The sequence below is a fragment of the Chiloscyllium plagiosum genome, unplaced genomic scaffold, assembly GCF_037043375.1.
Source record: "Chiloscyllium plagiosum isolate Xiang-an unplaced genomic scaffold, Cpla_swu_hap1 HiC_scaffold_7, whole genome shotgun sequence".
Taxonomy (NCBI): domain Eukaryota; kingdom Metazoa; phylum Chordata; class Chondrichthyes; order Orectolobiformes; family Hemiscylliidae; genus Chiloscyllium; species Chiloscyllium plagiosum.
In genome coordinates, this window is record NW_028270145.1 from 118,748,623 (window position 1) to 118,776,566 (window position 27,944).

A 27,944-nucleotide genomic window follows, 5' to 3' on the forward strand; every position below is an offset into this window, starting at 1 on the left:
TCAGACTCCCCGCTGGAATCAGTCTCATTGATGGAATCAGACTCATTGATGGAATCAGACTCATTGATGGAATCAGACTCCCCGATGGAATCAGACTCCCCGCTGGAATCAGTTTCATTGATGGAATCAGACTCATTGATGGAATCAGACTCATTGATGGAATCAGACTCATTGATGGAATAAGGCTCATTGATGGAATCTGACACATTGATGGAATCAGACTCACGGATGGAATCAGGCTCATTGATGGAATCAGACTCCCCAATGGAAACAGACTCATTGATGGAATCAGACACATGGATGGAATCAGACACACCGATGGAATCAGACTCATTGATGGAATCAGATTCCCCGATGGAATCAGAGTCATTGATGGAAGCAAACACATGGATGGAATCAGACTCATTGATGGAAACAGACGCCCCGGTGTAATCAGACTCATTGATGGAATCAGACTCCCCGATTGAATCTGACTCATTGATGGAATCAGACTCCCCGATGGAAACAGACTCATTGATGGAATCAGACTCATTGATGGAATCCGACACCCTGCTGGAATCAGTTTTTCTGATGGAATCAGACTCATTGATGGAATCAAACTCATTGATGGAATCAGGCTCATTGATGGAATCAGACTCATTGATAGAATCAGACTCCCCAATGGAATCAGACTCATGGATGGAATCAGACTCCCCGATGGAAACAGACTCATTGATGGAATCAGACTCATTGATGGAATCCGACACCCTGCTGGAATCAGTTTTTCTGATGGAATCAGACTCATTGATGGAATCAAACTCATTGATGGAATCAGGCTCATTGATGGAATCAGACTCATTGATAGAATCAGACTCCCCAATGGAATCAGACTCATGGATGGAATCAGACTCCCCGATGGAAACAGACTCATTGATGGAATCAAACTCATTGATGGAATCAGGCTAATTGATGGAATCAGACTCCCCGATGGAATCAGACTCCCCAATGGAGTCAGTCTCCCCGATGGAATCAGCCTCATTGATGGAATCAGACTCCCCGATGGAATCAGTCTCCTTGATGGAATCAGACACATTGATGGAATCAGACTCCCCGATGGAATCAAACTCCCCGCTGGAATCAGTCTCATTGATGGAATCAGACTCATTGATGGAATCAGACTCTTTGATGGAATAAGGCTCATTGATGGAATCTGACTCCCCGATGGAATCAGACTCATTGATGTATTCAGACTTATTGATGGAATCAGCCTCATTAATGGAATCAGGCTCATTGATGGAATCAGACTCCCCAATGGAATCAGACTCATTGATGAATCGGACTCATTGATGGAATCAGACTCCCCGTTGGAATCAGACTCATTGATGGAATCAAACTCATTGATGGAATCAGGCTCATTGATGGAATCAGACTCACCGATGGAATCAGACTCAATGATGGAATCAGACTCCCTGATAGAATCAGACTCATTTATGGAATCAGACTCCCCAATGGAATCAGACCCATTGATGGAATCAGACTCATTGATGGAATCAGACTCCCCGTTGGAATCAGACTCATTGATGGAATCAGTCGCCCCGATGGAATCAGACTCATTGATGGAATCAGACTCCCCGATGGAATCAGCCTCATTGATGGAATCAGACTCCTCGATGGAATCAAACTCATTGATGGAATCAGACTCTTTAATGGAATCAGTCCCCCTGATGGAATCAGACTCATTGATGAAATCAGATACCCCGATGGAATCAGTCTCCCTGATGGAACCAGACTTATTGATGGAATCAGACTCCCCGATGGAATCAGACTCCCCACTGGAATCAGTCTCATTGATGGAATCAGACTCATTGATGGAATCAGACTCCCCGCTGGAATCAGTTTCATTGATGGAATCAGACTCATTGATGGAATCAGACTCATTGATGGAATCAGACTCATTAATGGAATAAGGCTCATTGATGGAATCTGACTCATTGATGGAATCAGACTCATTGATGGAATCAGGCTCATTGATGGAATCAGACTCCCCCATGGAAACAGACTCATTGATGGAATCAGACTCCCCGCTGGAATCAGTCTCATTGATGGAATCAGACTCATTGATGGAATCAGACTCATTGATGGAATCAGACTCCCCGATGGAATCAGACTCCCCGCTGGAATCAGTTTCATTGATGGAATCAGACTCATTGATGGAATCAGACTCATTGATGGAATCAGACTCATTGATGGAATAAGGCTCATTGATGGAATCTGACACATTGATGCAATCAGACTCACGGATGGAATCAGGCTCATTGATGGAATCAGACTCCCCAATGGAAACAGACTCATTGATGGAATCAGACACACCGATGGAATCAGACTCATTGATGGAATCAGATACCCCGATGGAATCAGTCTCCCTGATGGAACCAGACTTATTGATGGAATCAGACTCCCCGATGGAATCAGACTCCCCACTGGAATCAGTCTCATTGATGGAATCAGACTCATTGATGGAATCAGACTCCCCGCTGGAATCAGTTTCATTGATGGAATCAGACTCATTGATGGAATCAGACTCATTGATGGAATCAGACTCATTGATGGAATAAGGCTCATTGATGGAATCTGACTCATTGATGGAATCAGGCTCATTGATGGAATCAGACTCCCCAATGGAAACAGACTCATTGATGGAATCAGACTCCCCGCTGGAATCAGTCTCATTGATGGAATCAGACTCATTGATGGAATCAGACTCATTGATGGAATCAGACTCCCCGATGGAATCAGACTCCCCGCTGGAATCAGTTTCATTGATGGAATCAGACTCATTGATGGAATCAGACTCATTGATGGAATCAGACTCATTGATGGAATAAGGCTCATTGATGGAATCTGACACATTGATGGAATCAGACTCACGGATGGAATCAGGCTCATTGATGGAATCAGACTCCCCAATGGAAACAGACTCATTGATGGAATCAGACACATGGATGGAATCAGACACACCGATGGAATCAGACTCATTGATGGAATCAGATTCCCCGATGGAATCAGAGTCATTGATGGAAGCAAACACATGGATGGAATCAGACTCATTGATGGAAACAGACGCCCCGGTGTAATCAGACTCATTGATGGAATCAGACTCCCCGATTGAATCTGACTCATTGATGGAATCAGACTCCCCGATGGAAACAGACTCATTGATGGAATCAGACTCATTGATGGAATCCGACACCCTGCTGGAATCAGTTTTTCTGATGGAATCAGACTCATTGATGGAATCAAACTCATTGATGGAATCAGGCTCATTGATGGAATCAGACTCATTGATAGAATCAGACTCCCCAATGGAATCAGACTCATGGATGGAATCAGACTCCCCGATGGAAACAGACTCATTGATGGAATCAGACTCATTGATGGAATCCAACACCCTGCTGGAATCAGTTTTTCTGAGGGAATCAGACTCATTGATGGAATCAAACTCATTGATGGAATCAGGCTCATTGATGGAATCAGACTCCCCGATGGAATCAGACTCCCCAATGGAGTCAGTCTCCCCGATGGAATCAGCCTCATTGATGGAATCAGACTCCCCGATGGAATCAGTCTCATTGATGGAATCAGACACATTGATGGAATCAGACTCCCCGATGGAATCAAACTCCCCGCTGGAATCAGTCTCATTGATGGAATCAGACTCATTGATGGAATCAGACTCTTTGATGGAATAAGGCTCATTGATGGAATCTGACTCCCCGATGGAATCAGACTCATTGATGTATTCAGACTTATTGATGGAATCAGCCTCATTAATGGAATCAGGCTCATTGATGGAATCAGACTCCCCAATGGAATCAGACTCATTGATGGAATCGGACTCATTGATGGAATCAGACTCCCCGTTGGAATCAGACTCATTGATGGAATCAAACTCATTGATGGAATCAGGCTCATTGATGGAATCAGACTCACCGATGGAATCAGACTCAATGATGGAATCAGACTCCCTGATAGAATCAGACTCATTGATGGAATCAGACTCCCCAATGGAATCAGACCCATTGATGGAATCAGACTCATTGATGGAATCAGACTCCCCGTTGGAATCAGACTCATTGATGGAATCAGTCGCCCCGATGGAATCAGACTCATTGATGGAATCAGACTCATTGATGGAATCAGACTCCCCGATGGAATCAGCCTCATTGATGGAATCAGACTCCTCGATGGAATCAAACTCATTGATGGAATCAGACTCTTTAATGGAATCAGTCCCCCTGATGGAATCAGACTCATTGATGAAATCAGACTCATTGAAGGAATCGGACTCATTGATGGAATTAGTCTCCTTAATGGAATGAGACTGATAGATAGAATCAGTCTGCTTAATGGAATCAGACTTATTGATGAAATCAGACTCATTGATGGAATCAGTCTTCTTAATGGAATCAGACTCATTGATGGAATCAGTCTCCTGAATGGAATCAGAAATATTGATGGAATCAGTCTCCTTAATGGAATCTGACTCCTTAATGGAATCAGTCTCCTTAATGGAATTCGACTCCCCGATGAAATCAGACTCCCCGCTGGAATCAGTCTCATTGATGGAATCAGACTCATTGATGGAATCAGACTCATTGATGGAATCAGGCACGTTGATGGAATCAGGCTCATTGATGGAATCAGAATCCCCAATGGAATCAGGCTCATTGATGGAATTAGACTCATTGATGGAAAATCAGACTCATTGATGGAATCAGGCTCATTGATGGAATCAGGCTCATTGATGGAATCAGACTCCCCAATGGAATCAGTCTCATGGATGGAATCAGACTCCCCAATGGAATAAGGCTCATTGATGGAATTAGACTCATTGATGGAACAAGACTCTTTAATGGAATCTGTCTCCCCGATGGAATCAGGCTCATTGATGGATTCAGGCTCATTGATAGAATCAGACTCCCTGATGGAATCAGACTCATCGATGTAATCAGACTCATTGCTGGAATCAGACACCCCGATGGAATCAGACTCAATGATGGAATCCGACTCATTGATGGATTCAGACTCCCCGATGGAATCAGACTCATTGATGAAATCAGACTCCCCGATGGAATCACACTCATTGATGGAATCAGACTCATTGATGGAATCAGACTCATTAATGGAATCAGGCTCATTGATGGAATCAGACTCCCCAATGGAATCAGACTCCCTGATGGAATCTGACTCATTGATGGAATCAGACTCCCTGATGGAATCAGACTCATTGATGGAATCTGACTCCCCGATGGAATCAGACACCCCGATGGAATCAAACTCCCCGCTGGAATCAGTCTCATTGATGGAATCAGACTCATTGATGGAATCAGACTCCCCGATGGAATCAGACTCCCCGCTGGAATCAGTTTCATTGATGGAATCAGACTCATTGATGGAATCAGACTCATTGATGGAATCAGACTCATTGATGGAATAAGGCTCATTGATGGAATCTGACACATTGATGCAATCAGACTCACGGATGGAATCAGGCTCATTGATGGAATCAGACTCCCCAATGGAAACAGACTCATTGATGGAATCAGACACACCGATGGAATCAGACTCATTGATGGAATCAGATACCCCGATGGAATCAGTCTCCCTGATGGAACCAGACTTATTGATGGAATCAGACTCCCCGATGGAATCAGACTCCCCACTGGAATCAGTCTCATTGATGGAATCAGACTCATTGATGGAATCAGACTCCCCGCTGGAATCAGTTTCATTGATGGAATCAGACTCATTGATGGAATCAGACTCATTGATGGAATCAGACTCATTGATGGAATAAGGCTCATTGATGGAATCTGACTCATTGATGGAATCAGGCTCATTGATGGAATCAGACTCCCCAATGGAAACAGACTCATTGATGGAATCAGACTCCCCGCTGGAATCAGTCTCATTGATGGAATCAGACTCATTGATGGAATCAGACTCATTGATGGAATCAGACTCCCCGATGGAATCAGACTCCCCGCTGGAATCAGTTTCATTGATGGAATCAGACTCATTGATGGAATCAGACTCATTGATGGAATCAGACTCATTGATGGAATAAGGCTCATTGATGGAATCTGACACATTGATGGAATCAGACTCACGGATGGAATCAGGCTCATTGATGGAATCAGACTCCCCAATGGAAACAGACTCATTGATGGAATCAGACACATGGATGGAATCAGACACACCGATGGAATCAGACTCATTGATGGAATCAGATTCCCCGATGGAATCAGAGTCATTGATGGAAGCAAACACATGGATGGAATCAGACTCATTGATGGAAACAGACGCCCCGGTGTAATCAGACTCATTGATGGAATCAGACTCCCCGATTGAATCTGACTCATTGATGGAATCAGACTCCCCGATGGAAACAGACTCATTGATGGAATCAGACTCATTGATGGCATCCGACACCCTGCTGGAATCAGTTTTTCTGATGGAATCAGACTCATTGATGGAATCAAACTCATTGATGGAATCAGGCTCATTGATGGAATCAGACTCATTGATAGAATCAGACTCCCCAATGGAATCAGACTCATTGGATGGAATCAGACTCCCCGATGGAAACAGACTCATTGATGGAATCAGACTCATTGATGGAATCCGACACCCTGCTGGAATCAGTTTTTCTGAGGGAATCAGACTCATTGATGGAATCAAACTCATTGATGGAATCAGGCTCATTGATGGAATCAGACTCCCCGATGGAATCAGACTCCCCAATGGAGTCAGTCTCCCCGATGGAATCAGCCTCATTGATGGAATCAGACTCCCCGATGGAATCAGTCTCCTTGATGGAATCAGACACATTGATGGAATCAGACTCCCCGATGGAATCAAACTCCCCGCTGGAATCAGTCTCATTGATGGAATCAGATTCATTGATGGAATCAGACTCTTTGATGGAATAAGGCTCATTGATGGAATCTGACTCCCCGATGGAATCAGACTCATTGATGTATTCAGACTTATTGATGGAATCAGCCTCATTAATGGAATCAGGCTCATTGATGGAATCAGACTCCCCAATGGAATCAGACTCATTGATGGAATCGGACTCATTGATGGAATCAGACTCCCCGTTGGAATCAGACTCATTGATGGAATCAAACTCATTGATGGAATCAGGCTCATTGATGGAATCAGACTCACCGATGGAATCAGACTCAATGATGGAATCAGACTCCCTGATAGAATCAGACTCATTGATGGAATCAGACTCCCCAATGGAATCAGACCCATTGATGGAATCAGACTCATTGATGGAATCAGACTCCCCGTTGGAATCAGACTCATTGATGGAATCAGTCGCCCCGATGGAATCAGACTCATTGATGGAATCAGACTCATTGATGGAATCAGACTCCCCGATGGAATCAGCCTCATTGATGGAATCAGACTCCTCGATGGAATCAAACTCATTGATGGAATCAGACTCTTTAATGGAATCAGTCCCCCTGATGGAATCAGACTCATTGATGAAATCAGACTCATTGAAGGAATCGGACTCATTGATGGAATTAGTCTCCTTAATGGAATGAGACTGATAGATAGAATCAGTCTGCTTAATGGAATCAGATGCATTGTTGGAATCAGTCTCCTTAATGGAATCAGACTTATTGATGAAATCAGACTCATTGATGGAATCAGTCTTCTTAATGGAATCAGACTCATTGATGGAATCAGTCTCCTGAATGGAATCAGAAATATTGATGGAATCAGTCTCCTTAATGGAATCTGACTCCTTAATGGAATCAGTCTCCTTAATGGAATTCGACTCCCCGATGAAATCAGACTCCCCGCTGGAATCAGTCTCATTGATGGAATCAGACTCATTGATGGAATCAGACTCATTGATGGAATCAGGCACGTTGATGGAATCAGGCTCATTGATGGAATCAGAATCCCCAATGGAATCAGGCTCATTGATGGAATTAGACTCATTGATGGAAAATCAGACTCATTGATGGAATCAGGCTCATTGATGGAATCAGGCTCATTGATGGAATCAGACTCCCCAATGGAATCAGTCTCATGGATGGAATCAGACTCCCCAATGGAATAAGGCTCATTGATGGAATTAGACTCATTGATGGAACAAGACTCTTTAATGGAATCAGTCTCCCCGATGGAATCAGGCTCATTGATGGATTCAGGCTCATTGATAGAATCAGACTCCCTGATGGAATCAGACTCATTGATGGATTCAGGCTCATTGATAGAATCAGACTCCCTGATGGAATCAGACTCATTGATGTAATCAGACTCATTGCTGGAATCAGACACCCCGATGGAATCAGACTCAATGATGGAATCCGACTCATTGATGGATTCAGACTCCCCGATGGAATCAGACTCATTGATGAAATCAGACTCCCCGATGGAATCACACTCATTGATGGAATCAGACTCATTGATGGAATCAGACTCATTAATGGAATCAGGCTCATTGATGGAATCAGACTCCCCAATGGAATCAGACTCCCTGATGGAATCTGACTCATTGATGGAATCAGACTCCCTGATGGAATCAGACTCATTGATGGAATCTGACTCCTCGATGGAATCAGACACCCCGATGGAATCAGACTCATTGATGGAAACAGACTCCTTGATGGAATCAGACTCCCCGATGGAAGCAAACTCATTGATGGAATCCGACTCATTGATGGATTCAGACTCCCCGAGGGAATCAGGCTCATTGATGGAATCAGTCTCCCCGATGGAATCAGACTCATTGATGGAATCAGACTCATTGATGGAGTCCGACTTCTTGATGGAATCAAACACATTGATGGAATCAAACTCATTGATGGAATCAGGCGCATTGATGGAATCAGACTCCCCAATGGAATCAGACTCACAGATGGAATCAGACTCCCGAATGGAATCAGACTCATTGATGGAATCTGACTCCCCGATGGAATCAGACACCCCGATGGAATCAGACTCATTGATGGAATCAGACTCCCCGATGGAATCAGACTCATTGTTGGAATCAAACTCATTGATGGAATCAGGCGCATTGATGGAATCAGACTCCCCAATGGAATCAGACTCCCTGATGGAATCAGACTCATTGATGGAATCTGACTCCCCGATGGAATCAGACACCCCGATGGAATCACACTCATTGATGGAATCCGACTCATTGATGGATTCAGACTCCCCGAGGGAATCAGGCTCATTGATGGAATCAGTCTCCCCGATGGAATCAGACTCATTGATGGAATCAGACTCTTCGATGGAATCAGACTCATTGATGGAGTCAGACTTCTTGATGGAATCAAACTCATTGATGGAATCTGACTCATTAATGGAATCTGACTCTTTAATGGAATCAGACTCCCCGATGGAATCAGACTCCCCGATGGAATAAGACTCATTGATGGAATCAGACTTCTTGATGGAATCAAACTCATTGATGGAATCTGACTCATTGATGGAATCTGACTCTTTAATGGAATCAGACTCTCCAATGGAATCAGACTCATTGATGGAATCTGACTCATTGATGGAATCAGACTCCCCGATGGAATCAGACTCCCCGATGGAATCAGACTCATTGATGGAATCAGACTCCCCGATGGAATCAGACTCCCCGATGGAATCAGACTCATTGATGGAATCAGACTCATTGATGGAATCAGACTCATTGATGGAATCAGACTCCCAGATGGAATCAGACTCATTGATGGAATCAGACTCATTGATGGAATCAGACTCCCCAATGGAATCAGACTCCCTGATGGAATCAGACTCATTGATGGAATCTGACTCCCCGATGGAATCAGACACCCCGATGGAATCAGACTCATTGATGGAAACAGACTCCTTGATGGAATCAGACTCCCCGATGGAAGCAAACTCATTGATGGAATCCGACTCATTGATGGATTCAGACTCCCCGAGAGAATCAGGCTCATTGATGGAATCAGTCTCCCCGATGGAATCAGACTCATTGATGAAATCAGACTCCCCGATGGAATCACACTCATTGATGGAATCAGACTCCCCGATGGAATCAGACTCATTGATGGAATCAGGCTCATTGATGGAATCAGACTCCCCAATAGAATCCGACTCATTGATGGAATCAGACTCCCTGCTGGAATCAGACTCTCCGATGGAATCAGACTCATTGATGGAATCAGGCTCATTGATGGAATCAGACTCCCCGATGGATTCAGACTCACTGATGGAATCAGACTCCCTGATGGAATCAGACTCATTGATGGAATCTGACTCCCCAATGGAATCAGACTCCCTGATGGAATCAGACTCCCTGATGGAATCAGTCGCCCCGATGAAATCAGACTCATTGATGGAATCAGACTCTTCGATGGAATCAGACTCATTGATGGAATCAGACTTCTTGATGGAATCAAACTCATTGATGGAATCAGACTCATTGATGGAATCTGACTCTTTAATGGAATCAGACTCCCCAATGGAATCAGACTCATTGATGGAATCTGACTCATTGATGGAATCAGACTCTTTAATGGAATCAGTCTCCCCGTTGGAATCAGACTCCCCGATGAATCAGACTCCCCGATGGAATAAGACTCATTGATGGAATCAGACTCCCCAATGGAATCAGACTCCCCGATGGAATCAGACTCATTGATGGAGTCAGACCCATTGATGGAATCAGACTCCCCGATGGAATCAGTCTCATTGATGGAATCAGACTCCCTGATGGAATCAGACTCATTGATGGAATCAGACTCATTGATGGAATCAGACTCCCCAATGGAATCAGACTCATTGAGGGAATCAGACTCCCCGATGGAATCAGACTCATTGATGGAATCAGACTCATTGATGGATTCAGGCTCATTGATGGAATCAGACTCCCCGATGGAATCAGACTCATTGATGGAATCAGACTCCCCGATGGAATCAGACTCATTGATGGAATCAGACTCATTGATGGAATCAGGCTCATTGATGGAATCAGACTCCCCGATGGAATCAGACTCATTGATGGAATCAGACTCATTGATGGAGTCAGACTCCCCGATGGAATCAGACTCGTTGTTGGAATCAAACTCATTGATGGAATCAGGCGCATTGATGGAATCAGACTCCCCAATGGAATCAGACTCACAGATGGAATCAGACTCCCTAATGGAATCAGACTCATTGATGGAATCTGACTCCCCGATGGAATCAGACACCCCGATGGAATCAGACTCATTGATGGAAACAGACTCCCTGATGGAATCAGACTCATTGATGGAATCTGACTCCCCGATGGAATCAGACTCCCTGATGGAATCAGACTCCCTGATGGAATTAGTCACCCCGATGGAATCAGACTCATTGATGGAATCAGACTCATTGATGGTTTCAGACTCATCGATGGAATTAGATTCATCGATGTTATCAAACTCATTGATAGAATCAGACTCATTGATGGAATCAGACTCATTGATGGAATCAGACTCTTTAATGGAATCAGTCTCCCCGATGGAATCAGACTCATTGATGGAATCAGACTCATTGATGGAATCAGACTCATTGATATACTCAGTCTCCTTAATGGAATCAGACTCATTGATGGAATCAGACTCATTGATGGAATCAGTCTCCTTAATGGAATCAGACTCATTGATTGAATCAGACTCATTGATGGAATCAGTCTCCCCGATGGAATCAGACTCATTGATGGAATCAGACTCCCCGATGGAATCAGACTCCCCGATGGAATCAGACTCATTGATGGAATCAGACTTCTCGATGGAATCAGACTCCCCGATGGAATCAGACTCATTGATGGAATCAGATTCCCCGATGGAATCAGACTCCCCGATGGAATCAGACGCATTGATGGAATCAGACTCCCCGATGGAATCAGACTCCCCGATGGAATCAGACTCATTGATGGAATCAGACTCCCCGATGGAATCAGACTCATTGATGGAATCAGACTCCCCGATGGAATCAGACTCATTGATGGAATCAGTCTCCCCGATGGAATCAGTCTCCCCAATTGAATCAGACTCATTGATGGAATCAGACACCCCGATGAAATCAGACTCATTGATGGAATCAGACTCCCCGATGGAATCAGCACTTGTTCCTGCTCTCACTGAGCACTCTTCCAGCAGGGGCTCCAAACCATCCACATGACTGAAATCTGTCTGCTCTGGTGCCAATTGCAGAAATCGTTTGTACATCCTCACTCGCTCCTTTGCAATCTTTCACAACATCACAGAGTCACTGGCAGATCCTGTCTCTGTGCTCCATGTCTCAAGTCTTTGGGGCGGGAGTGGGTGAGCTGCTTTTTCAAATCACTGGATGTACAGTGACATTAGGAAGGTAAAGGGAATATTGTCATTTATATCAAGGAGAATGGAAAACAGTAGAGATTATTTTTGCATTGACAAGAGCACATCTGGAGAACTGTGTATACTTTTAGAAGCAGAAGATAGAGAGGCCTTTCGGCCCCTCAAACCTACTTCACCATTCAATACAATCATGGCTTCTCATCCGACGCACTCCCCTATTTCTGCTTCCTGCCATTACCCTTTGATTCCCTTCGCGTTAAGAATTATCATCTCCTCTTTCCAGTTAGAGGAGATTATCAGTAGATTTGAGACTAGCAAACGTGACACCTTGATTTCACTGCAGGGTGTAAGCATGTTCCCAGTCAGTTCAACATCAACATGGGGTTTCAGAAACAGTCCTCAGGGAAAAATGACCAGGCACTCAGGGAGGTTCTTGTAGAATAGACATAGCCAGCCGGAATCAACAAACGATAGATCATTATTAAATAATCCAATAGAACATTTTTAAATTTATTTACAGAATGTGAGTGTCACTGGCTGGGACCAGTATTTATTGCCCCGTCCCTAGTTGCCCCTTGAGAAGGTGGGGGTGAGCTGCCTTCTTGAACCGCTGCAGTCCATGTGCTGTGGGTAGACCCACAATGCCCTTAGGGAGGGAATTCCAGGATTCTGACCCAGTGACACTGAAGGAACGGCGATATATTTCCAAGTCAGGATGGTGAGGGGCTCGGAGGGGAACTTGCAGGGGGTGGTGTTCCCATGTATCTGCTGCCCTTGTCCTTCCAGATGGAAGTGGATGTGGGTTTGGAATTTTGTGCAGTTTCTGCAGTGCATCTTGTAGATGACACACACTTGTAGATAGTAGACAGCCAAGGACCAATACCGATCCAAACTAGAGACCCAAACAGACACACGGTGACTATGGTAAGGACAGGTTCTAAAAAGAGACAGTGCAAGATAGCAGACAATGACACATCCCTCCCAGATCGTCTCAACACCTTCTATGCTCGCTTTGAGCAGAATTTCAGCAGAGAGGTAACACCTATTCTGACAAGTCCTGACGAACCTATCCCAACAGTCACTGCATCAGAGTCAGATCAGATTTCCATCGTGTGAATCCAAGGAAAGTGATGGGACCAGACGGAGTACCAGGCCGTGCACTCGGAGCATGTGCAGATCAACTGGCAGAGGTCTTCTCGGACATCTTCAACCTCACCCTGCAGCAGGCCACTGTCCCTGCCTGATTCAAGAGGCCAACATCATCCCTGTGTCTAAGAAGGCTCATGCAGTATGTCTCAATGACTACCGTCCAGTGGCCCTAACTTCGGTGGTCATGAAGTGCTTTGAAAGGCTGGTCATGGCATTAATCAACTCCAGCCTCCCCACTACTCCTGACCCACTCCAATTTGCCTATCGGATTAACAGATCCACGTCAGATGCCATATCACTCGCCCTTCACTCCTCCCTAGAACATCTTGACTCCAAGAACAGCGATGTAGGAATCCTCCTCATTGACTACAGTTCAGCCTTCAACACTATTATCCCCTCGAGACTGATTACTAAACTTAGAGATCCCGGACTAAGCCCCACTCTCTGCAACTGGGTCCTCAGTTTCCTGACCCACAGGCCACAATCAGTGAAGACTGGGGACAATGTTTCATCCTCACTAACACCCAACACTGGAGCCCCCCCAGGGGTGCGTACTCAGCCCTCTACTGTACTCACTGTATACCCATGGCTGCGTCACCAAATACCAGATTAATGCCATTTACAAGTTCGCTGATGACATCATCATAGTCGGTCGAATCTCAGATAGTGATGAAACAGACTACAGACGGGAGGTGGAAGACCTGGAAAAATGGTGCACTGAGAACAACCGAGCTCTCAATGCCGGCAAAACCAAGGAACTCATTATTGACCTTCGGCAGGATGTTACTCATGCCCCCCCCCCACACACATTAACAGCACAGAGGGGGAATGAGTGGAGAGGGTCTAGCTCCTGGGAGTGGTCATCCACAACAAGCTTTCTTGGCCTCTTCATCCGGGCGCACTGGTTACAAAGGCCCAACAGCGTTTCTTCTTCCTCAGGGAGCTGAGGAAATTTGGCATGATGGCGAATACCCTTACCAACTTTTATAGGTGCCCCATCGAGAGCATTCTGTCTGGATGTGTCACTACCTGGTATGGCAACTGTACCATTCAAGACCGGAGACGGTTACAGAGAGTGGGGAACTCAGCCTGGACAGTCACAAAGGCCAACCTCCCATCTATGGAATCCATCTACCAGGCCCACTGTCAAGGAGAGGCCACCAGCATTCTCAAAGACCCATCCCCCACCCTGGCAATGTTTTTCTACAACCTCTACCATCAGGGAGAAGTACAGAAGCCTGTCCAAATCACACCGCAACATCTCTACACACTCCTCCTAACTCACCCTCCCTCCCAATTTGTGGCAATTGCAAACGTGGACAGAATATACATTGGTTTCCCTCATCTAACTCATTAATATATATTGTAAATAGTGGGAGTTCAAGCACCGATCCCTGTGTGACCCCACCGGTCGCTGCCTGCTATTCAGAAAAAGACCCATTCATTCCCTCTCCTTCCTGTCTGCTGATCAGTTTTCTATTCATTTCAATACACTCTCCTAACTCCACATGCTCTGTTTCACACATTAATCTCTTCTGTGGGACTTTGTTGAAAGCCTTCTGAAAGTACACATAAATCACATCCACTGGCTCCCCCGGTCAACTGTATCAGTTACATCCTCAAATAATTCCACTAGATTTGTCAAGCATGATCTGTCTGATCCTAGAACATAGAACATAGAAGAATACAGCGCAGTACAGGCCCTTCGGCCCTCGATGTTGCGCCGATCCAAGCCCACCTAACCTACATTAGCCCACTATCCTCCATATGTCTATCCAATGCCCACTTAAATGCCCATAATGAGGGAGAGTCCACCACTGCTACTGGCAGGGCATTCCATGAACTCACGACTCGCTGAGTAAAGAACCTACCCCTAACATCTGTCCTATACCTACCCTCCCTTAATTTAAAGCTATGCCCCCTTGTTAATAGCTGACTCCATATGTGGAAAAAGATTCTCACGGTCAACCCTATCTAAACCCCTAATCATCTTATACACCTCTATCAAGTCACCCCTAAACCTTCTTTTCTCCAATGAAAACAGCCCCAAGTGCCTCAGTCTTTCCTCATACGATCTTCCTTCCATACCAGGCAACATCCTGGTAAACCTCCTCTGCACCCGTTCCAGTGCCTCCACATCCTTCCTATAGTATGGCGACCAAAACTGCACACAATACTCCAGATGCGGCCGCACCAGAGTCTTATACAACTGCAACATGACCTCAGTACTCCGGAACTCAATTCCTCTACCAATAAAAGCCAGTACGCCATATGCCTTCTTCACCGCACTATTTACCTGGGTGGCAACTTTCAAAGGTTTGTGTACATGGACACCAAGATCCCTCTGCTCATCCACACTACCAAGTATCCGACCATTAGCCCATCTTTTTATTACTCTTACCAAAGTGAATCACCTCACACTTAGCTACATTGAACTCCATTTGCCACCTTTCTGCCCAGTTCTGCAGCTTATCTATATCCCGCTGTAACCTGCCACATCCTTCCTCACTGTCTACAACTCCTCCGACTTTCGTATCATCCGCAAACTTGCTCACCCAACCTTCTAACCCCTCCTCCAGGTCATTTATAAAAATGACAAACAGCAATGGTCCCAAAACAGATCCTTGCGGAACACCGCTAGTGACGGCACTCCAAGATGAACCTTTGCCATCAACTACTACCCTCTGTCTTCTTCCAGCCAGCCAACTCCTAATCCAAACCTCCAACTCAATGCCATACCTCCGTATTTTTTGCAGTAGTCTACCATGGGGAACCTTATCAAACACCTTACTAAAATCCATATACACCACATCTACTGCTTTCCCCTCGTCCACCTCCTTAGTCACCTTCTCAAAGAATTCAATAAGGTTTGTGAGGCACGACCTGCCCTTCACAAAACCATGCTGACTATCCTTGATCACATTATTCCTATCCAGATGTTCATAAATCCTATCCCTTACAATTCTCTCTAAGATTTTGCCCACAACAGAAGTGAGACTCACTGGCCTATAGTTACTAGGGTTATCCGTACTCCCCTTCTTGAACAAGAGAACCACATTTGCTAGCCTCCAATCTTCTGGCACTACTCCTGTAGACAACGAGGACATAAAAATCAAGGCCAATGGCTCTGCAATCTCCTCCCTTGCTTCCCAGAGAATCCTAGGATAAATGCCATCAGGCCCAGGGGACTTATCTATTTTCACCCTTTCCAGAATTTCCAACACCTCTTCTCTACATACCTCAAAGCCATCCATTCTACTTAATTGTGACTCAGTACTCACATTGACAACAATGTCCTGTTCCTGATTGAATACTGACGAAAAGTATTCATTCAGTGTCTCCCCAATCTCTTCAGCCTCCACACGCAACTTCCCACTACTATACTTGACTGGACCTATTCCTACCCTAGTCATTCTTTTATTCCTGACATACCTATAGAAAGCCTTAGGGTTTTCCCTAATCCTACCAACTAAGGACCTTTCATGTCCCCTCCTTGCTGCTCTTAGCTCTCTCTTCAGGTCCTTCCTGGCTACCTTATAACTCTCAATCGCCCCAATTGAACCTTCACGCCTCATCTTTACATAGGCCGCCCTCTTCCATTTAACAAGGGATTCCAATTCCTTATTAAACCACGGCTCCCTCACACGACCCTTTCCTCCCTGCCTGATGGGCACATAATGATCAAGGACACTCAATAGTTGCTCTTTGAACAAGCTCCACATATCAATTACGCCCTTCCCTTGAAGCTTACTTTTCCAGGCCACACATCCTAAGTCATGCCTCACAGCATCATAATTTCCCTGCCCCCAGCTATAACTCTTGCCCTGTAGTGCACACTTATCCCTCTCCATCACTAGAGTAAAAGTCACCGAATTGTGGTCACAGTCCCCAAAGTGCTCACCTACCTCTAATTCTAATACCTGGCCTGGTTCATTACCCAGAACCAAATCCAGTATGGCCTCACCTCTTGTTGGCCTATCTACATATTGTGTCAGGAAACCCTCCTGCACACATTGGACAAACTGTGACTGTTTTCCAAGTGCTGAGCTGTTACATCTTTTATAATGAGCTCTAGCATTGTCCCCACAACATACACCAAGTTGACTGACTAGCAAACGGTAACTCAACAGCTTCATTTTTAAATAGAGGGATTACAAGAGCTCTTCTCCAATATATTCCAGAGTCTATAACCTCTTGGAAGATGTTTACCAACGCATGCTCAATTTTCAGAGCTATTTACCCAAAGCCATTTCCTGACTAACACTCACTTCCTTCAGTTCCTCACAGATTTAAACCAGTCACTGACCTTCAAAACCCACAAGCATCTTCCCCTGTGAATGGTGCTGAACATTGTGCAATCATCTGTGAACTCCTGACCTTCTGATGGAGCGAAGGTCATTGATGAAGCAGCTGAAGATGGTTGGGCCGAGGACACTCCCCTGAGGAACTCCTGCAGAGATGCAGAGGGTGGTGAATCTCATAGAGTCATAGAGATGTACAGCGTGGAAACAGACTGTCCAGTCCAACCTGTCCATGCTGACCAGATATCCCAACCCAATCTAGTCCCATTTACCAGCACTTGGCCCATATCCCTCTAAACCCTTCCTATGCATATACCCACCCAGATGCCTTTTAAATGCTGTATTTATACCAGCCTCCACCACTTCCTCTGGCAGCTCATTCCAAAATGTACCACCCTCTCTATGAAAACATTGGCCCTTAGGTCTCTTTTATATCTTTCCCCTCTCACCCAAAACCTATGCCCTCTAGTTCTGGACTCCCCACCCCAGGGAAAAGACTTTGTCTATTTACCCTATCCATGCCCCTCATGATCTTATAAACCTCTATAAGATCACTCCCTCAGCCTCCAACACTCCAGGGAAACAGATCCAGTCTGTCCCTATAGCTCAAACCCTCCAACCCTGGCAACATCCTTGTAAGCCTTTTCTGAACCCTTTCAAGTTTCACAACATCTTTCCGATAGGAAGGAGACCAGAATTGTACACAGTATTCCAATGTCCTGTACAGCTGCAACATGACTCCCAACTCCTGTACTCAATACTCTGACCAATAAAGGAAAGCAGACCAAACGCCTTCTTCACAATCCTATCTACCTGTGACTCTACTTTCAAGGAGCTATGAACCTGCACTCCAAGGTCTCTTTGTTCAGCAACACTCCTGAGACCTTACCATTAAGTGTATAAGTCCTGCTAAGATTTGCTTTCCCAAAATGCAGCACCTCGCATTTATCTGAATTAAACTCCATCTGCCACTTCTCAGCCCATTGGCCCATCTGGTCCAGATCCTGTTGTAATCTGAGGTAATCCTCTTCGCTGTCCACTACACCTCCAATTTTAGTGTCATCTGCAAATTTACTAACTGTACCTCTTATGCTCACATCCAAATCATTTATATAAATGACAAAAAGTAGAGGACCCATCACCGATCCTTGTGGCACTCCACTGGTCACAGGCCTCCAGTCTGAAAAACAACCCTCCACCACCACCCTCTGTCTTCTACCTTTGAGCCAGTTCTGTGTCCAAATGGCGAGTTCTCCCTGTATTCCGTGAGATCTAATCTTGCTAATCAGTCTCCCATGGGGAACCTTGTTGGATGCCATGCTGAAGTTACTAAGGAAATCAACGATTATGGGAAGATGGCAGGAAAATGGGGTTGAGGAACATCAGTCATTATTGAATCATTGAGCAGACTTAATGGCCGAAGGGACTAACTCTGCTCCTGTATCTAGAAGCAGATTTTGAGATATCTAAAAGCTAAGAGACAGGTAAGGATTGTCATTGGACCACTGGAAAATGAGGCTGGAGAAGTAGTAATGGAAAACCAGGAAATGGTGGAGGAACTGAATAGATAGTTTGCATCAGTTTTCATGGTGGAAGACACCAGCAGCATACCAGAACTTCAACAGAATCAGTGGGCAGAGGTGAGTGTAGTGGCCATCACTCAGGACAAGATACTGGGAAAGCTGAAAGGTCTGAAGGTGGGTAAATCACCTGGACTATACTCTAGGATTCTGAAGGAAATAGCTGAGTAGATTGAAGAGGCATTGGTGGTGATCTTTCAGGAGTTACTGGAATCGGGAGGGTCCCGGAGGACTGGAAATGGTAATGTAACACTCCTGTTCAAGAAGGGAACAAGGTAAAAAGCAGGAAATTTTAGGGAGGTTGGCCTGACCTCGGTCATTGGTAAGATTTTAGAGCTCATTATTGAGGATGAGATTATGGAGTACCTGCAAGTGCAGGGTAAAATAGGGCTGAGTCAGCATGACTTCGTCAAGGGGAGGTCATGCCTGACAAATCGATTAGAATTCATTGAGAAGGTAATGAAAAGTTTTGACAAAGGTGAGCCAGAGGACGTGATCTGTTTGGATTTTCAGAAGGCCTTTGACAGGGTGCTGCACAGGAGGCCGCTAAATAAGATAAGGGCTCATTGTGTTAGTGACAAGGTACTGGCATGAAGAGAGGATTGGCTGACTGGCAGAAGGCAGAGAGTAGGGATAAAGGGGTCTTTTTCAGGATGGCAGCCGATGACTCGTGCAGTTCTTGAGGGGTCAGTGTTGGGACCACAACTATTCACATTATACACTAACGATCTGGGCAAAGGAACTGAGGACATTGTCGCTAAGTTTGCAGATCACACAAGGTAGGTGGAGGGACAGGTAGTGTTGAGGAAGTGGGGAGGGTACAGAAGGACTTGGACAGGCTGGGAGAGTGGGCAAAGGAGGTGACAGATGGAATATAATACAGGAAAGTGTGAGGGTATGCACTTTGGTAGGAAGAAAAGAGACAGAGACTATTTTCTAAATGGGGAAAGGCTTCAGAAATTGGTATCACAGAGGGATTTGCAGGTTCAGCTCACAGTTAGAAAGGCAAATACCATGTTAGCATTCATTTCAAGAGGCCTAGTATACAAGAGCAGAGATTGCCTGTTGAGGCTGTATAAGGCTCTCGTCAGTCTGCATCTGGAATATTGTGAGCAGTTTTGGGCCCCGTATCTAAGGAAGGATGTGCTGGCGATGGAGAGGGTCCACAGGAGGTGTACAAGAATGATCCCAGGGATGAAGGGCTTGTCGCATGAGGAGTGGTTGAGGACTTTGGGTCTGTAGTGGATGGGGTTTAAAATGATGAAGGGGATCTGACTGAAACGTACAGAACACTGACAGTCCTGGATGGAGTGAGCATGGAGAAGATGTTTTCACTGGTAGGAGAGACGAGGACCTGAGGGCACAGCCTCAGGGTGAAGGGACAACCCTTTAGAACTGCGATGGGGAGGGATTTCTTCAGCTGGAGGGTGGGGGAATTTGTGGGGGCTCATTGCTGCAGAGGGCTGTGGAGGCCAAGTCACTGAGTGTATTTAAGACTGATAAAGAGGTTCTTGATCGGGAAGGGGATCATGGTTTACAGGGCGAAGGCAAGAGGATGGGGTTGAGAAATGCACCGACCATGATTGAATGGCAGAGCAGACTCAATGGGGCAAATGGCTTAATTCTGCTTCTCTATCTGATGGTCTTGTGGCCTTATGTCTTGGAGCTGCGATGAATGACCTCCAACAACAACAACCATTTTCCTATGTGCCAGGTATGACTCTAACCACAGTATCATAGTCATAGAGATGTACAACATGGAAACAGACCCTTCGGTCCAACCCGTCCATGCCGACCAGATATCCCAACCCAATCTAGTCCCTCCTGCCAGCACCCGGCCCATATCCCTCCAAACCCTTCCTATTCATATACCCATCCAAATGCCTCTTAAATGTTGCAATTGTCGCAGCCTCCACCACTTCCTCTGGCAGCTCATTCCATACACGTACCACCCTCTGAGTGAAAAGGTTGCCTATTAGGTCCTCTTTAGAGTTTTTCCCTCTCACCTTAAACCTATGCCCTCTAGTTTAGGACACCCCTATTCTGGGGAAAAGACCGTGGTTATTCACCGTATCCATGCCCCTCGTGGCTTTATGAAGCTCAGTAACAGTGATGAGGTCCTCAATTTAAACCCCTCTTCATACTGAGTGAGATTCATTTCAGCCCAGCATCAGGGAAGGGCTTTATTACCAGGTTCAAGATGACAGTGGTGCTGGAAAAGCACAGCAGGTCAGGAAGCATCCAAGGAAGCAGGAGAATCGATGTTTTGGGCAGGAGCCCTTCATCAAGGTCATTCATGATGAAGGGTTTTTGCCCGAAACGTTGATTTTCCTGCCCCTCGGATGCTGCCTGACCGGCTGTGCTTTTCCAGCACCACACTCTCGACTTTGATCTCCAGCATCTGCAGTCCTCACTTTCACCTAGTTTATTACCAAAAGATGAGACGGGACAGTTCAAAGGTCACTGAAAATGAGTGCAAAAGATGCAGCTGGTTGGAAAAGAGAGTGTGGATACAAGAGTGATGTAATAACGTGATGGAAGGGGTCAGTAACAGAGCTATCAAGCAGCACCTGCTCAGCAATAACCTGCTCAGTGACGCCCAGTTTGGGTTCCCCCAGGGTCACCCAGCTCCTGACCCCATTACAGCCTTGGGTCAAACATGGACAAAAGAGCTGGATTCCAGAGGGGAGGGGAGAGGGACAGCCCTTGACATCAAGGCTGCATTCAACCGAGTGTGGCATCACGGAGCCCTGGCAAAACTGGGATCAGTGGGTATCAGGGGGCAAACTCTCTGCTGGTTAGAGTCATACCTGGCACAGAGGAAGATGGTTGTGGTTGTTGGAGGGTCAGTCATCTCAGCTCCAGGACATCTCTGCAGGAGTCCCTCAGGGGAGTGTCCTAGACCCAACCATCTTCAGCTGCTTCATCAATGACCTTCCCTCCATCAGAAGGTCAGAAGTGGGGATGGTCCCCGATGATTACACAATGTTCAGCATCATTCACATGTTGTGTTTTGTGAAGGTCAGTAATCAGTTTAAATCTGTGGCCTTTCATTCTGCTTCAAGGCAGCAGATTGTAACCAAAAGGTAAGTAAGACCAGAATCTATCTTTAAATGATTTGTTATGTCTCTTTAAGGATGGTGACTTTTCACAGTCATTGCTGTGTTGTTCATATCTAGTCTGTCCACCTACCCAGGAACTAATCATATTCCTGTTGTCAAGCTGAGAATTCCTGACCCCCACAGCCACTCCTGATTGGATAAAACAACCAGCAGTCCGTCTCTGGGCAACAACTCGGAATACATAGCCCCCGAACCAATCCCTGTGTAGCAATCCTTCCCCTAGTGCCTTGAACAAACCAGCAGTGTAACCACAACTCACAATGAGCTCCAGTCACTTGTTCCGAAAGCTGCAACTCCTCCCTGTTTGAAAGCTGTACATTTTTCTCATTGCGTTCCACAATCTAAAATAATGACAACCCAAGGGATCTGGTCTTTATACCGGTTTAAGGTGTCCAGTCTGGTACGGTCACGAGTTGAGGGATGTCACCTGGGCTTTGATCATAACACACAGAAGGCAGGAGCAACACAGGAATTCCCCGTCTGCACTCCACTATAAGACAATGAGATATAGGAGCAGAATTAGGCCATTTGGCCCATCGAGTCGGCTTCACCATTTGATCATGGCTGATAGGTTTCTCAATGCTACTCTCCACCCTTTCCCCCCTGACCCTTGATCCCCTTACTCACCTTTGTATCTCTTTTTAAATACACTCTCTAAGTCCCTTTGCGCTTCAGATTTCCAAAGCCATTCCCCATTTGGAAAATAGGTCTCTCGTCTTCCTACCAAAGTGTATAATCTCACACTTTTCCAGATTGTATTCCATCTGTCACCCACTCTCCCAGCTTATCCAAGTCCTTCTGCTGCTTCCCAGCTTCCTCAACACTACCTGTCCCTCCATCTATCTTAGTGTCATCAGCAAAATTAGCGACCAGCTCCTTCATCCAGCTCATGTATAATGTGAATAGTTGTGGTCTCAACAGGTATGAAGACAGAGGGTGGTGGTTGACGGGAAATGTTCATCCTGGAGTCCAGTTACCAGTGGATCTGTTTTGGGGCCACTGCTGTTTGTCATTTTTATAAATGACCTGGATGAAGGTGTAGAAGGGTAGGTTAGTAAATTTGCGGTTGACACTGAGATCGGTGGATATTGTAGATTACAGAGTGACATAGATAAGCTGCAGAGCTGGGCTGAGAGATGGAAAATGGAGTTTAATGTGGAAAAGTGTGAGGTGATTCACTTTGGAAGGAGCAACAGGAATGCAGAGTACTGGCCTAATGGTAAGATTCATGGAAACACTAGCTTTTGGAGCGCAGTTCCTTTAGCTGGTGGTTATGGAGGTTAACATCATGCCCACAGAATTTATAGCCAAAGGAATCCAGTGTCATGGAGATGGGGTACAGGAAACAATCTAAAATTAAAACTTTCATCTTTTAGCGTGGGATAGGCTGGTTTTTGTTCTTTGATATGTAAGTCCCAGAAGTTCTTTTAAATTACGTTCTTAAGATAGCTCAGCTTTTTAAACAGTAAGTGTGAAGTCTGTCTGTGTCCCAATGCTATGTCAGACTGACAAACCCTCTGTATAGTTTTACAGAGTTTCACATAGATTCATGCAGTTTCTGAGCAAACTAAAATGTAATTCTACAAAACAAACTCACCCCTTGAGCTTATAAGTATGTGCATGGAGGAGCGACAGACTGAGTGTGCATGTCAGTGTGTGTATGAGTGCACGTGACAGAGTGTGTGTGTAAGCTTGGCTAAGTGTGTGTGTGAATGTGAGAGGGTATGTATGAGAGGATGCATTTGTCAGTCTGAGTGGGGGGGGTATATGTGTGTGCATATGAGAGAGAACTTGTGTATGAAGGAGGGTCTGCGTGGGTGTGTGAGTCTGTAGGAGTGTGTGTGTGTATGTATAGTGCAGTGAGGTCACCTGTAGTGTGACATGAACCCAAGGTCCTGGTTGAGGCCATTCCCATGGGTATTGAACCTGGCTATCAGCCTCTGCTCCTCGGCCACTCTGCGTTGTTGACTGTCCTGCAGTCTGTTTCGGAGGACGGTCACCTGAAGGTCCGAGGCCTAATGTCCTGGATCGCTGAAGTGTTCCCTGACTGAGAGGGAACACCCCTGTCTGTTGATTGTTGTGTGTACGTAGCCTCTGCTCGGTCTCACCAATGTACCGTGCCTCAGGGTATCATTACCTGCAGCGTATGAGATAGACAACGTTGGCTGAGTCACATGAGTACCTGCCACGTACACAGTGGGAGGTGCCCACACTCGTAATGGTGGTATCCATGTCCACACTCTGACACGTCTTGCAGTGTCTGCCGTGACAGGGTTGTATGGAGTTGTCCTGAGAGCCGGACAGTTTGCTACGAACAATGATCTGTTTGAGGTTTGGCGGTTGTTTAAAGATGAGAAGTGGAGGTGTGGGGAAGGTCTTGGTGAGGTGCTCATCCTCATTGATAATGTGTTGCAGGTCATGAAGAACATGGCATAGTTTTTCAGCTCCTGGGAAGTACTGAACAATGAAGGTTACCCTGTCGGTTGCAGCACGTGTCTATCTCCTGAGGAGGTCATTACGGTTCCTTGCTGTGTCACGTCGGAACTGGTGGTCGATGAGTTGAGCATCGTACCCTGTTCTTATGAGGGCATCACTGAGTACTTCCAGGTGCCCGTCTTGTTCCTCCTCACCAGAACAGATCCGGTGTATGTAAAGGGCTTGTCCATAGGGAATGGCTGTTTTAATATGTTTTGGGTGGAAGCTGGAGAAGTGTAGCATTGTGAGGTTGTCTGTGGGTTTGCGGTAGAGTGTGGTGCTGAGGTGTCAATCCTTGATGGAGATGCATATGTCCAAGAATGAGACAGATAGTAGAGAGTAGTCCATGGTGAGTTTGATGGTGGGATGAAACTTGTTGATGTCACTGTGTAGTTTTATCAGTGACTCCTCGCCATGGGTCCAGAGGAAGAAAATGTTGTCAATATACCTGGTGTACAATGTTGGCTGGAGGTCCTGCAGAGAGAAGATGTCTTGTTCAAACTTATGCATGAAAGTGTTGGCATATTGGGGTCCACATTTGGTCCCCGTGGCTGTTCCGTGTGTCTGGATGAAGAACCGATTGTTGAAGGTGAAGACATTGTGGTTGAGGATAAAGCGGATGAGTTGTAGGACGGTGTTTGGAGATTGGTAGCTGTTGGTGTTGAGTACTGAGGCTGTTGCCGCGATGCCATCATTGTGGGGATGCTGGTGTAGAGTGCTGAAACACCCATTGCGAGCATGATCTTAACCGCCACAACCACCAGATGAAGGAGCAGTGCTCTGAAAGCTGTTGGACTATAACCTGGCCATAGAATCATGGAGATGTACAGCATGGAAACAGATCCTTCATTCCAAACCGTCCATGCCGATCAGATATCCCAACCCAATCTAGTCCCACCTGCCAGCACCCGGCCCATACCCCTCCAAACTCTTCCTATTCATATACCCATCCAAATGCCTCTTAAATGTTGCAATTATCGCAGCCTCCACCACTTCCTCTGGCAGCTCATTCCATACACGTACCACCCTCTGCGTGAAAATGTTGCCCCTTAGGTCTCTTTTATATCTTTCCCCACTCTCCTTAAACCTATGTCCTCTAGTTCTGGACTCCCCCACCCCAGGGAAAATACTGTGTCTATTTATCCTATCCATGCCCCTCATGATTTTATAAACCTCAATAAGGTCACCCCTCAGCCTCCGACGTTCCAGGGAAAACAGCCCCAGCCTGTTCAGCCTCTCCTTGTTGCTCAACCCTCCAACCCTGGCAACATCCTTGTAAATCTTTTCTGAACCCTTTCAAGTTTCACAACATCTTTCCGATAGGAAGGAGACCAGAATTGCACGCAATATTCCACCAGTGGCCTAACCAATGTCCTGTACAGCCGCAACATGACCTCCCAACTCCGGTACTCAATACTCTGACCAATAAAGGAAAGCATACCAAACGCCTTCTTCACTATCCTATCTACCTGCGACTCCACTTTCAAGGAGCTACAAACCTACACTGCAAGGTCTCTTTGTTCAGCAACACTCCCTAGGACCTTACCATTAAGTGTATAAGTCCTGCTAAGATTTGCTTTTCCAAAATGTAGTACCTCACATTTATCTGAATTAAACTCCATCTGCCACTTCTCAGCCCATTGACCCATCTGGTCAAGATCCTGTTGTAATCTGAGGTAATCCTCTTCACTGTCCACTACACCTCCAATTTTGGTGTCATCTGCAAACTTACTAACTGTACCTCTTATGCTCACATCCAAATCATTTATGTAAATGACAAAAAGTAGAGGACCCAGCACTGATCCTTGTGGCACTCCACTGGTCACAGGCCTCCAGTCTGAAAAACAACCCTCCACCACCACCCTCTGTCTTCTACCTTTGAGCCAGCTCTGTATCCAAATGGCTAGTGTTGTGGGATTTTTAACTTTGTGCAACCCAGTCCAACACCAGCACCTCCAAGTCACGGTAAGATACTTGGCAGTGTAGATGAGCAGAGAGATCCCAGGGTCCATGCACATAGATCCCTGAAAGTTACCAACCAGGTTGATAGGGTTGTTAACAAGGAGTACATCGTGTTAGCCTTTATAGGAAGAGAGATTGAGTTTCGGAACCATGAGGTCAGGCTGAAGCTGTGCAAAACTCTGGTGCGGCCACACTTGGAGTATTGTGTACAGTTCTGGTCACTGCATTATAGGAAGGATGTGGAAGCTTTGGAAAGGGTTCAGAGGTGATTTGCCAGGATGTTGCCTGGTATGGAGGGAAGGCCTTATGAGGAAAGACTGAGGGAGTTGAGGCTGTTTTCATTAGAGAGAAGAAGGTTGAGAGGCGACTTAATAGAGACATACAAGATAATCAGAGGGTTAGATAGGGTGGACAGGGAGAACATTTTTCCTTGGATGGTGATGGCTAGCACGAGGGGACATAGCTTCAACTTCAGGGGTGATAGATACAGGAGAGATGTCAGAGGTAGTTTCTTTACTCAGAGAGTAGTAGGGTGTGGAATGCAGTACTTGCAACAGTGGTAGACCCACCAACTTTAAGGGCATTTAAATGGTCATTGGATAGACATGTGAATGATAATGGAATAGTGAAGGTTAGATGGGCTTCAGATTGGTTCCACAGGTCAGTGCAACATCGAGGGCCGAAGGGCTTGTAATGTGCTGGAACGTTCTATGTTCTGTGTTCAGCATGGAACTCTGCGGAACTCTTCTTGTCACTGACTGCCATCCATGTTCCCAGGGAAATCGCCCACACCATCTGTGTGGCGCTCAGAGAAAAGGTTCGGGTTTCAGTTTAATAGCTCGGGTTCATCACTCTCACCTTTGACCTAACTCCACACCCCAGGTCCACCCCAGTGAACATGGGGTCAGTTTCATTGTGACACCCCAGCAGGTCAAATATCAGCATCTCAAGAATGAAGATTGGTTCAGGTAGATTCCAAAATCCGTTGCCTAACCCGAA

The 27,944-nt window shown here is 45.7% G+C and overlaps 1 protein-coding gene and 1 pseudogene across 2 annotated transcripts in view; both read right to left on the reverse strand.

Moving 5' to 3' along the window:
* LOC148149685 (SPRY domain-containing protein 3-like) overlaps nucleotides 1-27,944 on the reverse strand; it is a 1,210,740-nt gene that overhangs the window by 793,470 nt on the left and 389,326 nt on the right. The window lies entirely within an intron of this gene.
* Nucleotides 15,082-27,890, reverse strand: LOC148149687 (uncharacterized; annotated as a pseudogene).